Here is a 12,717-nt window from a genome sequence, read left to right on the forward strand (position 1 = left end):
GTAAGGGGCGGAATAGATCTTCAAATGTTTTAACAGTGACCATAGTAAGAAATACATTTTACACAATGAACTAATATATACATATATAGCAAACATTCCACAAAATGATATTTTCCTTACAATATGTAATGCACTCTGATCAGTTCTACTCATTTCATTTTTCTAAAAATTACTGGTCACTACATGAAGTTTATTTTGTGACCCTTTATGAAAAACTGTTTTAAAGATGGTTGAAAATCAGGATCTTGTTGTAGTTGGTGCATTATAGAGATTTTTGGCAATAAGGAGCAAGCTAATACTGATTTTGGATTGTGCCATCAGGTGTTAGGAAATAAAATTCAAGTTCACAGGGTACAGAAATTCTTCCTAGATGACCATGTTTACAGACAGACTCCAACAAGTTAGTTAGACATACCCCAGGATCTGGATAGCAAAGAATGTTAAAAATAGCATGCAATCTAATCATGTTTTTTTGATATAAAATTGTATTTTAGTTTAAAAAGAAGTAAAGTCACTCAGTTGTGTCTGACTCTTTGTGACCCCATGGACTGTAGTCTACCAGGCTCCATCCATGGGATTCTCCAGGCAAGAATACTGGAGTGGGTTAGCCATTCCCTTCTCCAGGGGATCTTCCCGACCCAGGGATCAAACCTGGGTCTCCTGCATTGCAGGCAGACGCTTTACCATCCGAGCCACAGGGAAGCCCTTAAAGAAAAAGAAAGATATCTGTATTAATGTCTGACTACACCAGATTTTTCCTAGAGAGTAAAGGAATGTTACTCATACCTTCTCTCCTCATGCTTGCAGACACATCACATATTTGATATTTCCCAGGAATATGCTCACAATTTTAAGGTAAAGTCAAAATGAACCAAAGAAGCAACCTCTGAATAGACCAATTTAGGTTATTATAACCATCAGTTTAATTTGGTTAATGAAGAAGCAATAGTACCAGAGTCGTAAGTGGCCTTGAACAAATCTCTCTACAGATGGCCTTGTGTCACAGGGTGGTTGAGTCACTGGAAAGATTTTCATATTTGAACTTTTCTAGCACCCTGTTTGTTTACTCCCCTAAACTGCATGCGAAAGTTTATGAATGGGAATGAGTGGTGACTTGGGGCTTGGATTTGGATAGGGAGTGCAAAGAAGTGTCAGTCATACAGCAACAGGCTAAGAATTGAGCAACACTCCAGGCAATGAATGTGGCTACGGGGTCAATGAGATATATCATTGGACTATTTATTGATAACTATATCTCCACATGCCTAATGGCAAGAGTGTCAGCTTTTTCAGTTGGCCAGAATTGAAGTCTACTGCTAATATGTTCACTTTCATTTTATCCCTCCAACTAAACTGACTCCCAGATTACATTCCAATGAGAAACAAAAAAATGTGAGGACATACAGTATCAATATCATGTTGCTCATGACCTCTTACCACCTGAGGGCACTTGATTCTCCGTCAGTCAAATTAAACTGACAGGGAGTGAAAGTTTTGAATTGCTTCCATACCCTAGGCATGCACTGAATCTGGTGTTAGGTATAGTGAACATAATACATGGGGTATGCCTTGAAGGACCTTATTATACTGGACATGTAGGATACAAATTGCAGCATTTTAATTGTAAGGAAACATTGATCTAACAGGAGATCAGCCTGGGGTTTCTTTGGAAGGAATGATGCTAAAGCTGAAACTCCAGTACTTTGGCCACCTCATGCAAAGAGTTGACTCATTGGAAAAGACTCTGATGCTGGGAGGGATTGGGGGCAGGAGGAGAAGGGGACGACAGAGGATAAGATGGCTGGATGGCATCACTGACTCGATGGACGAGAGTCTGAGTGAACTCCGGAAGTTGGTGATGGACAGGGAGGCCTGGCGTGCTGCGATTCATGGGGTCGCAAAGAGTCGGACATGACGGAGCGACTGAACTAAATTGAACTGAATGACCAAAAAAGAAAAAAAAAGGAGAGAGAGAGCAAAATAAATTTCTGAACAACAAAATAGAGATTTCAAAGTTCATGCACCAAAGTTCAGGTCTTACAGGCTATTTACAAGAGTCAGTTAGCCTCTGTCCTAGTGGGATAGCACCTGCAGGGTGAGAGTTGAGAACTATGGAACCACTGCCTCAGGTTCTCCATTTGGTTACCTGTCTGAGATTCCACTCAGAAATTCACAGACAGAACAACAGTCATCTAAAATGCCTCTGTTTCTCAGAAGGTTATGTAGAGTTTTGTGGAGAAAATAAAGTGCTGAGGGTTTTAGGACCATGTGTGTGTTAGTCACTCAGTTCTGTCTGACACCTTGCAACCCCATGGATCACATCCTCCCAGGCTCCTCAGTCCATGGAATTTCCCAGGCAAGAATACTGGAATGGGTTGCCATTTCCTTCTCCAAGGGATCTTCCCAACCTAGGGATCAAACCTGGGTCTCCTACATTGCAGGCAGATTCTTTACCATCTGAGCCACCAGGGAAGCCATGGGGTTGAGGTAAAGAGAGACTGAGATTTTACAGAGTTAAGTTTAACACTCACCTGAACTTTCCCACAAGTTCACAAATGACAGTTTCAGAGTGGGGTGCCCATTAGAGAGGAGGCACACAAAGAGAAGGTGAGATGCCACTGGGGGTTGATGAGCCTAACAGAATCGTAACATGGAAGTGCCTCTAAGACACTCATTTGAGGTATGCAGAAGACAGTGCAAAGAAATAGAGAAAAACAATAGAAAGGGAAAGACTAGAGATCTCTTCAAGAAAATCAGAGATACCAAGGGAATATTTCATGCAAAGATGGGCACAATAAAGACAGAAATGGTATAGACCTAACAGAAGCAGAAGATATTAAGAAGAAGTGGCGAATACACAGAAAAACTATGTGAACAAGATCTTCATGACCCAAATAACCATGATGGAGTGATCACGCACCTAGAGCCAGACATCCTGGAATGTGAAGTCAAGTGGGCCTTAGGAAGAATCACTACGAACAAAGGTAGTGGAAGTGATGGGATTCCAGTTGAGCTATTTCAAATCCTAAAAGATGATGCTGTGAAAGTGCTGCAGTCAATATGCCAGCAAATCTGGAAAACTCAGCAGTGGCCACAGGACTGGAAAAGGTCAGTTTTCATTCCAATCCCAAAGAAAGGCAATGCCAAAGAATGCTCAAACGACTGCACAATTGCACTCATTTCACATGCTAGTAAAGTAATGCTCAAAACTCTCCAAGACAGGCTTCAAAAGTATGTGAACCGTGAACTTTCAGATATTCAAGCTGGTTTTAGAAAAGGCAGAGGAACCAGAGATCAAATTGGCAATATCCACTATATCATCGAAAAAGCAAAAAAGAGTTCCAGAAAAACATCTACTTCTGCTTATTGACTATCCCAAAGCCTTTGACTGTGTGGATCACAACAAACTGTGGAAAATTCTGAAAGAGATGGGAATACCAGACCACCAGACCTGTCTCTTGAGAAATCTGTATGCAGGTCAGGAAGCAACAGTTAGAACTGGACATGGAACAACAGACTGGTTCCAAATAGAGAAAGGAGTATGTCAAGGCAGTATATTGTCACTGTGCTTATTTAACTTCTATGCAGAGTACGTCATAAGAAATGCGGGACTGGATGAAGAACAAGCTGGAATCAAGATTGCCAGGAGAAATATCAGTAACCTCAGATATGCAGATGACACCACCCTTATGGCAGAAAGTGAAGAATAACTAAAGAGCCTCTTGATGAAAGTGAAAGAGAAGAGTGAAAAAGTTTGCTTAAAGCTCAACATTCAGAAAACGAAGATCATGGCATCTGGTCCCATCACTTCATGGCAAATAGATGGGGAAACAGTGGAAACAGTGAGAGACTATTTTGGGGGGCTTCAAAGTCACTGCTGATGGTGACTGCAGCCATAAAATTAAAAGATGCTTGCTCCTTGGAAGAGAAGTTATGACCAACCTAGACAGCATACTAAAAAGTAGAGACATTACTTTGTCAACAAATGTCCATCTAGTCAAGGCTATGGTTTTTCCAGTGGTCATATATGGATGTGAGAGTTGGACTATAAAGAAAGCTGAGCACTGAAGAATTGATGCTTTTGAACTGTGGTGTTGGAGAAGACTCTTGAGAGTCCCTTGGACTGCAAGGAGATCCAACCAGTCCACTCTGAAGGAGATCAGTCCTGGATATTCATTGGAAGGACTGATACTGATGCTGAAACTCCAATCCTTTGGCCACCTGATGTGAAGAACTGACTCATTTGAAAAGACTCTCATGCCGGGAAAGACTGAAATGGGAGGAGAAGGGGAGGACAGAGGATGAGATGGTGGGATGTCATCACCAATTTAATGGAGATGAGTTTGAGTAAACTCCGGAAGTTGGTGATGGACAAGGAGGCCTGGCATGCTGCAGTCCATGGAGTCTCAAAGAGTCGGACATGACTGAGCAACTGAACTGAACTGAACTGAGGACAGTGTAATGGGAGAGAGGATTTATCATGAGCTTTCATGAGAGAATGAAGAGGGAGTGAATGCCAGCAATAGGCTTTTCTTCCTTTTCAATTTAGCCCCAGGTAATAAGTCTCTGTTCAGTGCATGCCCTCATTTTTCACGAGTACTTCAATGTTCTCAATTTACCTCAAATATTCAATTACAAGCCTTTAGTTTTCACTAATCCTTTCCTTATAGAGAAAAGCCACAGTCAGTGGAACCCTGGTCACTGGTTCTAAATGCTCATCAGTGAAACTTTTCTTTGACCCTTAACCCTCTTCCATTGCTCCCCTTCACATCCAACTTTCTTGGAAGAGTTATGTATACTATATTATTTATTCCTCTCCTTCTATGTACTTTTCCAGCCACTACAGTCTGATTTTTGGTCTCCTCATTCCAACAGACAGCTGTATTAAGAACATTAGTAAAGCCCTTGCAATAGGTATAATTTCAATTTTTGTCTACCATCCCTATCAGTAACATTTGGGACTCTACCTTTTCCAACATAAACATTCTCTTCCCTTACATTCCCTGGTATAACAGTGCCGTGACTTGTTTCCTCTTCTCTGGCCACCTGTTATTTGAGCGCTGCTCTTTCCAGTCCATAATGTGCCCCTCCTTGTCTTATGTTACTCTCTTAACAGACTATCTCAATCTTGCACTGCTTTGTGACTCAGAAACAGTATTCCAAGCTCAGGCCCTGCCTCTGACCTCTAAACTCTGTCTCACTTGACATCTCCTTTTTATAGTGTTCCTTTAATTTTTAAAATCTATTTAGGTATAGTTGATTTAAAATATTATACAAATTTCAGATGTACAGCATATTGATTTGCAATTAAAAAATTGTTCTCAATTTATAGTTACTAAAGAAACTGGATTATTATCATCACGCTGTACAATACACTCTTATAGCTTATTTACTTGATACATAGTAGTTTCTACCTTAATCCCCTGTACCTATTTTGTCCCTCCTCTCTTTCTTCCTCCCACTGGTAACCACTAGTTTGTTCTCTATATCTGTCAGTCTGTTTCTTTTTTTGTTATATTCACTGTTTTAATTTTTTTAGATTCCACATATAAGTGGTAGCATACAGTGTTTGTTTTTCTCTTCTGCCTTATTTCACTAAGCATATAGCCCTCCAGGTCCAGCGATGTTCTTGAAAATGGCAAAATCTCACTCTTCTTTATGAATGAGTAGTATTTCATTGTGTATTATATACCATATCTTCATCCATTCATCTGTTGATGGAAACTTAGGTTACTACCATATCTTGGCAATTGTAAATAATGTTACTATAAGCATTGGGATGCATGTATCTTTTCACATTATTGTTTTTTGGATACACCCCCAAGGGTGGAATTGCTGGATTATGTAATACTTCTACAGTTTTTTGAAGACTTTCACACTGTTACTCACAGTGGTTGCATTAACACTGCGGCCAACAATGTACAAGTATTCCCTTTTCTCATTGTCAGCATTTGTTTTCTTTGTGATATTCTTATGAACAGTCTTTTCTCCACTGTATATTCTCGACTCCTTTGTCATAGATTAATTGACCATGAGTATGTGGGTTTATTACTGGGCTCTGTACTCAATTTCACTGACCTGTGTGTCTGTTTTTTGTGCCAGTACCATGCTGTTTTGATTACTCTAGCTTTGTAGTATAGTCTGAAGTCATGGAGTGTGATTCCTCCAGCTTTTCTCATCTTTCTCAAGATTGTTTTGGCTATTTAGGGTCTTTTGTGGTCCCATACAAATTATAAAATTATTTGTTTTAGTTTTTTGAAAAATGCCATGGGTATTTTGATAATAATTGCATTTATACTGTAGATTTCCTGGAGTAGTGTGATAATTTCAATAATAACTGATTCTTCTAATCCATGAACACAGTATATCTTTCCATCTGTTTATGTCATCATCAATGTCTTGTAGTTTTCTGGGCACAGGTCCCTTCTTAGGTTTATTCATAGGTATTTTATTCTTTCTGATGCAATTGTAAATGTGATTGTTTCTTTAATTTCTCTTTCTGATAGTTCATTGTTATATAGAAATGCAACAAATTTATGTATATTAGTCTTGTATCCTGCAACTTTATCAAATTCATTCTTGAGCTCTGGTAGTTTTTTGGTAGTATTCTAGGGATTTTCTAAGTTTAGTATCATATTGTTTGCAAACTGTAACAGTGTTACATCTTCTTTTCCAATTTGGATTCCTTATATTTATTTTTTTGTCTTTGACATCTCTGCTTAGATATCTCAAAGATATCTGAAACCAAACATGTCCAAATCATATTAATGATATTCCCACATAGCTCTGGTCTTTGTCCAATGCTCCTTAGACCTGTGAGTCATGCCACAATCATTGAATTATATAAGACAGAAATCTATAAGTTATCATGACACCTCTACTTTTCTCACTACCCATTTTCAATCCATCCAGTCCTGCTAATTTTATCTCTTTGGAGTTTTGTGCTGGAGAGAACTAGCCCCTATCCTGTTCTGTGAAGGGGCCTTACTTATCGACATGCGGACATGGCATTCATTATATCCCAGCTTTGTCCATACCACTTCAAAAAATTGCCTCTTGGCCACTTCTCAGGCCTTGGATTAAATACATCAGTGATATGGTCTGTCTGTGGGAAGATGTACTCATGTAAGAGGCTCTCTGGTTCTCAAAGAGGTTCAGAACTGTTTGGACAAGGAGTTTTAGGGTCGGGTGCCTGAATCATGGTCTAGAAAAAGAGGAAGACATAGCTGAGGCAGACTATAGCTGGAGGAAGCAAGAGGAGGCCTTCTAAAGCATGGATTTTAGAGAAGAGGATCACTTGCTTGGGCCAAGACCAGTACTGCTGCTAAATATCTCTTCAATCTGCCCGTCTCTCTCCATTTCTATACCATTGATATAGGTCAAGATCTCACCATCTGGTGCTGGGACTATTGCATTAGTTCCAAGACTAGTCTTTCTAAAAATACTCTTGCCTTCTCTAATCTCTTCCCTAGACTTCAACCAGGGTAATTTCCTGAAGCATAAATCAGATTTTATCATTGGGCTAATAAAATCATTCAACGTCTCATTGCTTTTAGAATGAAAACCAAAAATACTACTGTAGATAAGATGACATAGAAACCATCTACTTATATATCTTTCTCACATTGTGTTCTTCCTTAACTCTTTATCTATCATTTCTCAGTTTCTTTCATGCCCTTTCTTTCCTCAAGCATTTGCACATTCTGTACCCTGTGCCTAGATGGTTATTTTCTTTCATCTTTCTTTATGCTCATTTAAAAAATTCTCAGTTTAAAAGTCACATCCCTGGAGCTCCCTCTCAGACTTCCAGACTCACAATATTATTAAATAACTATGACTTGGATCAAGAACTCTGTTTTACCATTAAATATTTAGAAGGTCTTCTAATTTTGTCAATCATCTTAGATGAACTATTTCCCCATAGAAGTTTTGTAGCTTTCTACAAGGATAGTACATTTCTCTGGGGCTTACAGTACGTTTCTCTTGGGTCACTATTAAAGTGACCAATCTCATACTTAGCTTTGCCTGTAATCCAAATAATTGCAAGTTCTGCTTTTCTTTTCTGACTGCCAGCCTGCTTTTCCACTTTTACAGGGAATTTCATTATCTTCTCAACTGAATCCTCTTTGCTTTCTGTGTTTTGTATTTTATGAAGCATTTAGAAATTACACATATTTATGCCTTCTTTCCTTCCTTCAATCCTATGCCTACTCAATCCATTTCTTCAGGCAAATTTCCTTCATAAGCAAACATGAACAGAGAGAATGCAAACTTGAAGCTTTACAGTCTGTTCAGTTGCATAGTTACCTGAAAAGTCTAGAGTCCACACATCTTATTTACGGACAAGATTGCCCTGGGATTTAGAGCTTCTCTGATACTTCTTTATCAGCTCAAGAGTACTTTCTGTTCTACATGCACAGTACTTTACAATGTTGAATTGTAATTATCATTCATGTATCTATTTTTCCCTATTAAACGGTGGCTTTTAAGATCTAGGGAGGTCTTCAAGAACTTAAAAAGTCAGGCACTATATCTTTATTAATCTTTTGTATCCTAGTAACCTAGGAAATGCTTGACATTTAGTAAGCACTCAGTACATTCTGAGCATAAATGAAAGACTAGGTGGTGCTGCTTAAAATAATAAGTAATAAAATAAGTCCAAAACATTGTTATCAGAATTGTGCCCTGTCAGCAAGAACGTTGGTGTTCCTAAGTAAATAATGGGTTTGTTGATGCTAGGACAATGTTTGCTGTTAGATACCATGATTTTCAATGTGTATTTTTTTTTCCCAATCTTCTATGTAATAACAAAGAGAAATTTGAACTCATCAATAACAGTATTTGCCTTTAAGACAGTAAATGCTGAGACACCAATTTATGTAATTTTAATCAATGAATGAATATCTAATATATAATTACAATCAAAATAGTAATTTTATATATTTCATATAATAAACTATTGGTGTTAAATATACCAAATATCTCACAACTGTAAATGAAGAGCATTTTGCAAAGGAAGTGCCATTGTCAACATCATATGTTACTGAAATTACTTCTTTATGCCATTTGAATGAATATTTTTATTGAAATATATTATTATCAAATAACTATTTTTACAAACAAAAACTCCAAACCTATAAATATTATTCTAACAAAAGAGTTTTATTCAATTCAGTATCTACATAATGAAAACCCAATTTTGAACAATTCAGTGCTTGTATGTGCAATAATTGTATTTAAAAGCATTTAAAATATTTACATTAGTTTATTAAAATTAAGCTAGAGAAGAATTTCTATTTAAAAAGAGAAAATTAGGCCAATTATTTATGTGATATATTTCTTAATAGTTATAATTTTTTAAGTCAAATTATTTATTTCTTGATGTTAACCCATACACAGATGGTTAAAAAGCTGACAACAATTTCAAGATTGAAATTTCATGGCTCAGTTGGGTGGCGTACCAGAGAAGTTTCAGCTAAAGTCCACCCCTGCAATATTTCAAAACATCTGCTAAATTTTAAGCTTTGGAAGACATCAAGGCGAAAAGAAATTTTATCCTCTAATGAAAACTTCCTATATTAATCCATTGACATTTTAATTTAGGAATATTTTAGCTACACAACCTTTGTGGTTTTATAGGAAGTTTAAAATAGTTCCATTTTATAACTTTAATCTCCTTTTTAAATATTGTCTCTTGAATAACTTTAGAAAAAATTATAAAATATGAAGAGAGTAAGCACTATTAAACCCTCAGCAGTGTATTAATTTCTGTTTGATTTCAATCTGTAGCTACTTATGGTGACAGAGGAGTTATTAGCATTAACCTCAATTTCTATGTCTATAGACTATTTGTTGCTATATGAAGAATGGATAAACATGGATTTCAGGCATTAGCTATATTTTTCTTGGTTTGGAAAAATGATGAAAAGATATGGGAACATGTCATTTTATAATTTAGACAAGCTAAATGATCTTTTCATTTCTTAAAAATGTTAACCTGAACTGATCTCACGTGGCCTCAGCTTGCAGTGGCTTGAAGCAGGATTTTGGTTCCTCAGCCAGAGACTGAAGTCAGGCTGTGGCAGCGAGAGTGCTGAATCCTAGCCACTCGACCACCAGGGCCAGTGGCCAGTGACAAGACCTGACCTGTCGGCTTTGTAGAATTGAATTCCTACAAAGAGATGGAATGTAGTGAAACAAGTGAAGTGTTTATTCAGAGGGAACTGTACATATGAATAGACTCATATGAGTGGACTTGGAGAGTGTCGTGCCCTTGGGAGTTTGAATCACTTATCTGGGGCGTTTCTTCTGGCTTCCTTTGGGCCAATCGTCTTGCTTTGCTTGGTTCTGAGTCTGTATCTGGTGTATCTTCGGGTCCTTTCATGTGTGTACTGCATCTCTTCGCCAAGATGGATTCTAGCAAAGCGGCCTATGGGTAGGTTGACATCACTTACTATGAAGTGATGGCCGCTCCATTTTGACCTCTGAGGAGCCTTTCTGTGCATCTGTAGTTGGGAAGATTTCCTTGACCTTGAGAAGGAGAAATATGTGGTCTCATCTGGACAGGGTTCAGCTCCTCTCTTGCTCCTGCTATTATCTTCATTTCAGAGTATCTGTTCACAGGCAGCAAACTTCAGACGCTCAGCCTGGAGCCATCTAGAGAACTAGAAAGAAAGGAATGTCTGAGGAGCCATTGGGCAGCTTAGCAATGGACCAGTTCTCAGCTTTGTCTCTCAGTTCCCTAACTTGTTATAGTCATTCTGTCAGGCCCTTTTCTCAGGCTATGACTGTTTCTTTCTTTTTTTTAATGTTTATTTATTCATTTATTTTTTGGCTGTGCTTGGTCTTCATTGCTGCGCAGGCTTTTCTCTATTGGTGGTGAGTGGGGGCTCCTCTCTAGTTGTGGTGTGCAGGCTTCTCATTGTGGTGGCTTCTCTTGTTGGGCAGCCTGGGCTGTAGAGTGCACAGGCTTCAGTAGTTGTTGGCTCATGGGCCATAGAGCTCAGTCTCATTAGCTGTGGTGCACAGGCTTAGTTGCTCTGTGGTGTGTGGGATCTCCCCGGGTCAGGAATCCTACCCATGTCTCCTGCGTTGGCAGGCAGATTCTTTACCACTGAGCCACCAGGGAAGCCCCACTATGACTCTTTCACTGACTATATGGAATAACAGAATGTTCAAGGTAGAAGGGTCCTTAACAATGAGTTAATCCAACTTGACCCATATGGCATTAAGATATAAACAGATTTGTGTGTTCAAGCTTGGAGCTAGAAATTGACACTAACATGAATTAAGCTGCATCGATAGTAAAGAGTTGAGGAATTTGAAGTAAATGATTAGGCAATCTGAAAGAAGGTATAGTGAATTCTAGAGGCCCAAAGTAACATGAGGATAGGGAGACAAGGGACCCTCCTGCCATGGGAGATTTGGAGAGGGAGAGTCTTGGGAGCTGGGACAAGCCAGCAATGGTGATCTAGTGTGGGTTCTATAATGTTAACTTTTTTTTCTCTGTGCCCTACAAAATTTTCAGCAAAGAATTTTCTTACTAATCAAGTGTTTATGGAGGGACATGAGGGGACAATTGATATTTGGATTATATTACCATTTTTTGTTTGTATTCGAAATGCCTATATAAGTTCATGCAATCTGGACAATTTGTTTTCTTACTTTTTAATGGGAAATGTATCTTCACAAGTGAATAAGTTAAATTGCTTACCATGTTTCAGTTAGTTAGTTTGATGCTTAATGGTCTTTCACTCTTCTACCCTTCTGTATTCTTTGGAAAGCAGTCCAGGGACTTCACGATGTAGGTAGGATCTACCCCACCTATCCATACATACAGACATCCAAGTCCACAGTATAGTAGGAAGCATACTAAGAAAAGATTTTCCTATTCTTAAATTTCTCTTCAAATAGATCCAAATTTCCCTTGCTTTGGAACGACTTTGAGTTAAGTGTTTCTAGAAAGTCTCTATTTAAAAACCGAGGCTATTATCAGATATTATTGTTGCGTTTTTATACACGTGTTTCACTTTTTTCCTAAGAGAAGGCAACCAAGAGGTAGTAATCTATCACAAAAGGAGACGGCATGAGCTGGACCCAGAAAATGAACAGATGGAAGGAAACCTGATTTGGATGACTTTGGTGAGAAGCTTCAGGAATCCCGAGGTAAGTAGGAGGGTGTAAGCTTAAGGTTATGGTTAGCATGTCAAATAAGTGGGGGACTGGTCTCAAGAGAGATTTCATTTGTTTCAAAGCTGCTTTTTCTGTCGTGTTGAAGTGAATGCAAAAACAAATGACAAAAGGGGAAAAGGCTTAGGTTTAATTTCCAGTTACATTTCAAATGAAGTATTTTTTCTCTTCTAAATGATCAGTACATTATTAGTATTTCCATATGAAGTAATCTTTCTTTTTAAAATAATTTAATTAATTTATTTTTGGCTGTGCTGGGTCTTCCTTGCTGCACAGGCTTTTCTCTAGGTGTGGAGAGTCGGGGCTCCTCTCTAGTTGCAGTAGCTTCTCATTGCAGTGGCTTCTCTTGTTGTGGAGCATAGACTCTAAAGGGCTCGGGCTTCAGTGGTTGCGGCATGTGGCTCCAGGGCCTTGTTGCTTTTGTGCAGGCTTTGTCTAGTTGCGGTGAGCAGGGGCTATTCTTCATTGCTGTGTGTGGGTTTCTTATTGTGGTGGCTTCTCTTGTTGGAGAGCCTGTGGGCTCAGTAG

Source organism: Budorcas taxicolor, chromosome 6 (assembly GCF_023091745.1).
Source record: "Budorcas taxicolor isolate Tak-1 chromosome 6, Takin1.1, whole genome shotgun sequence".
Classification (NCBI taxonomy): Eukaryota; Metazoa; Chordata; class Mammalia; order Artiodactyla; family Bovidae; genus Budorcas; species Budorcas taxicolor.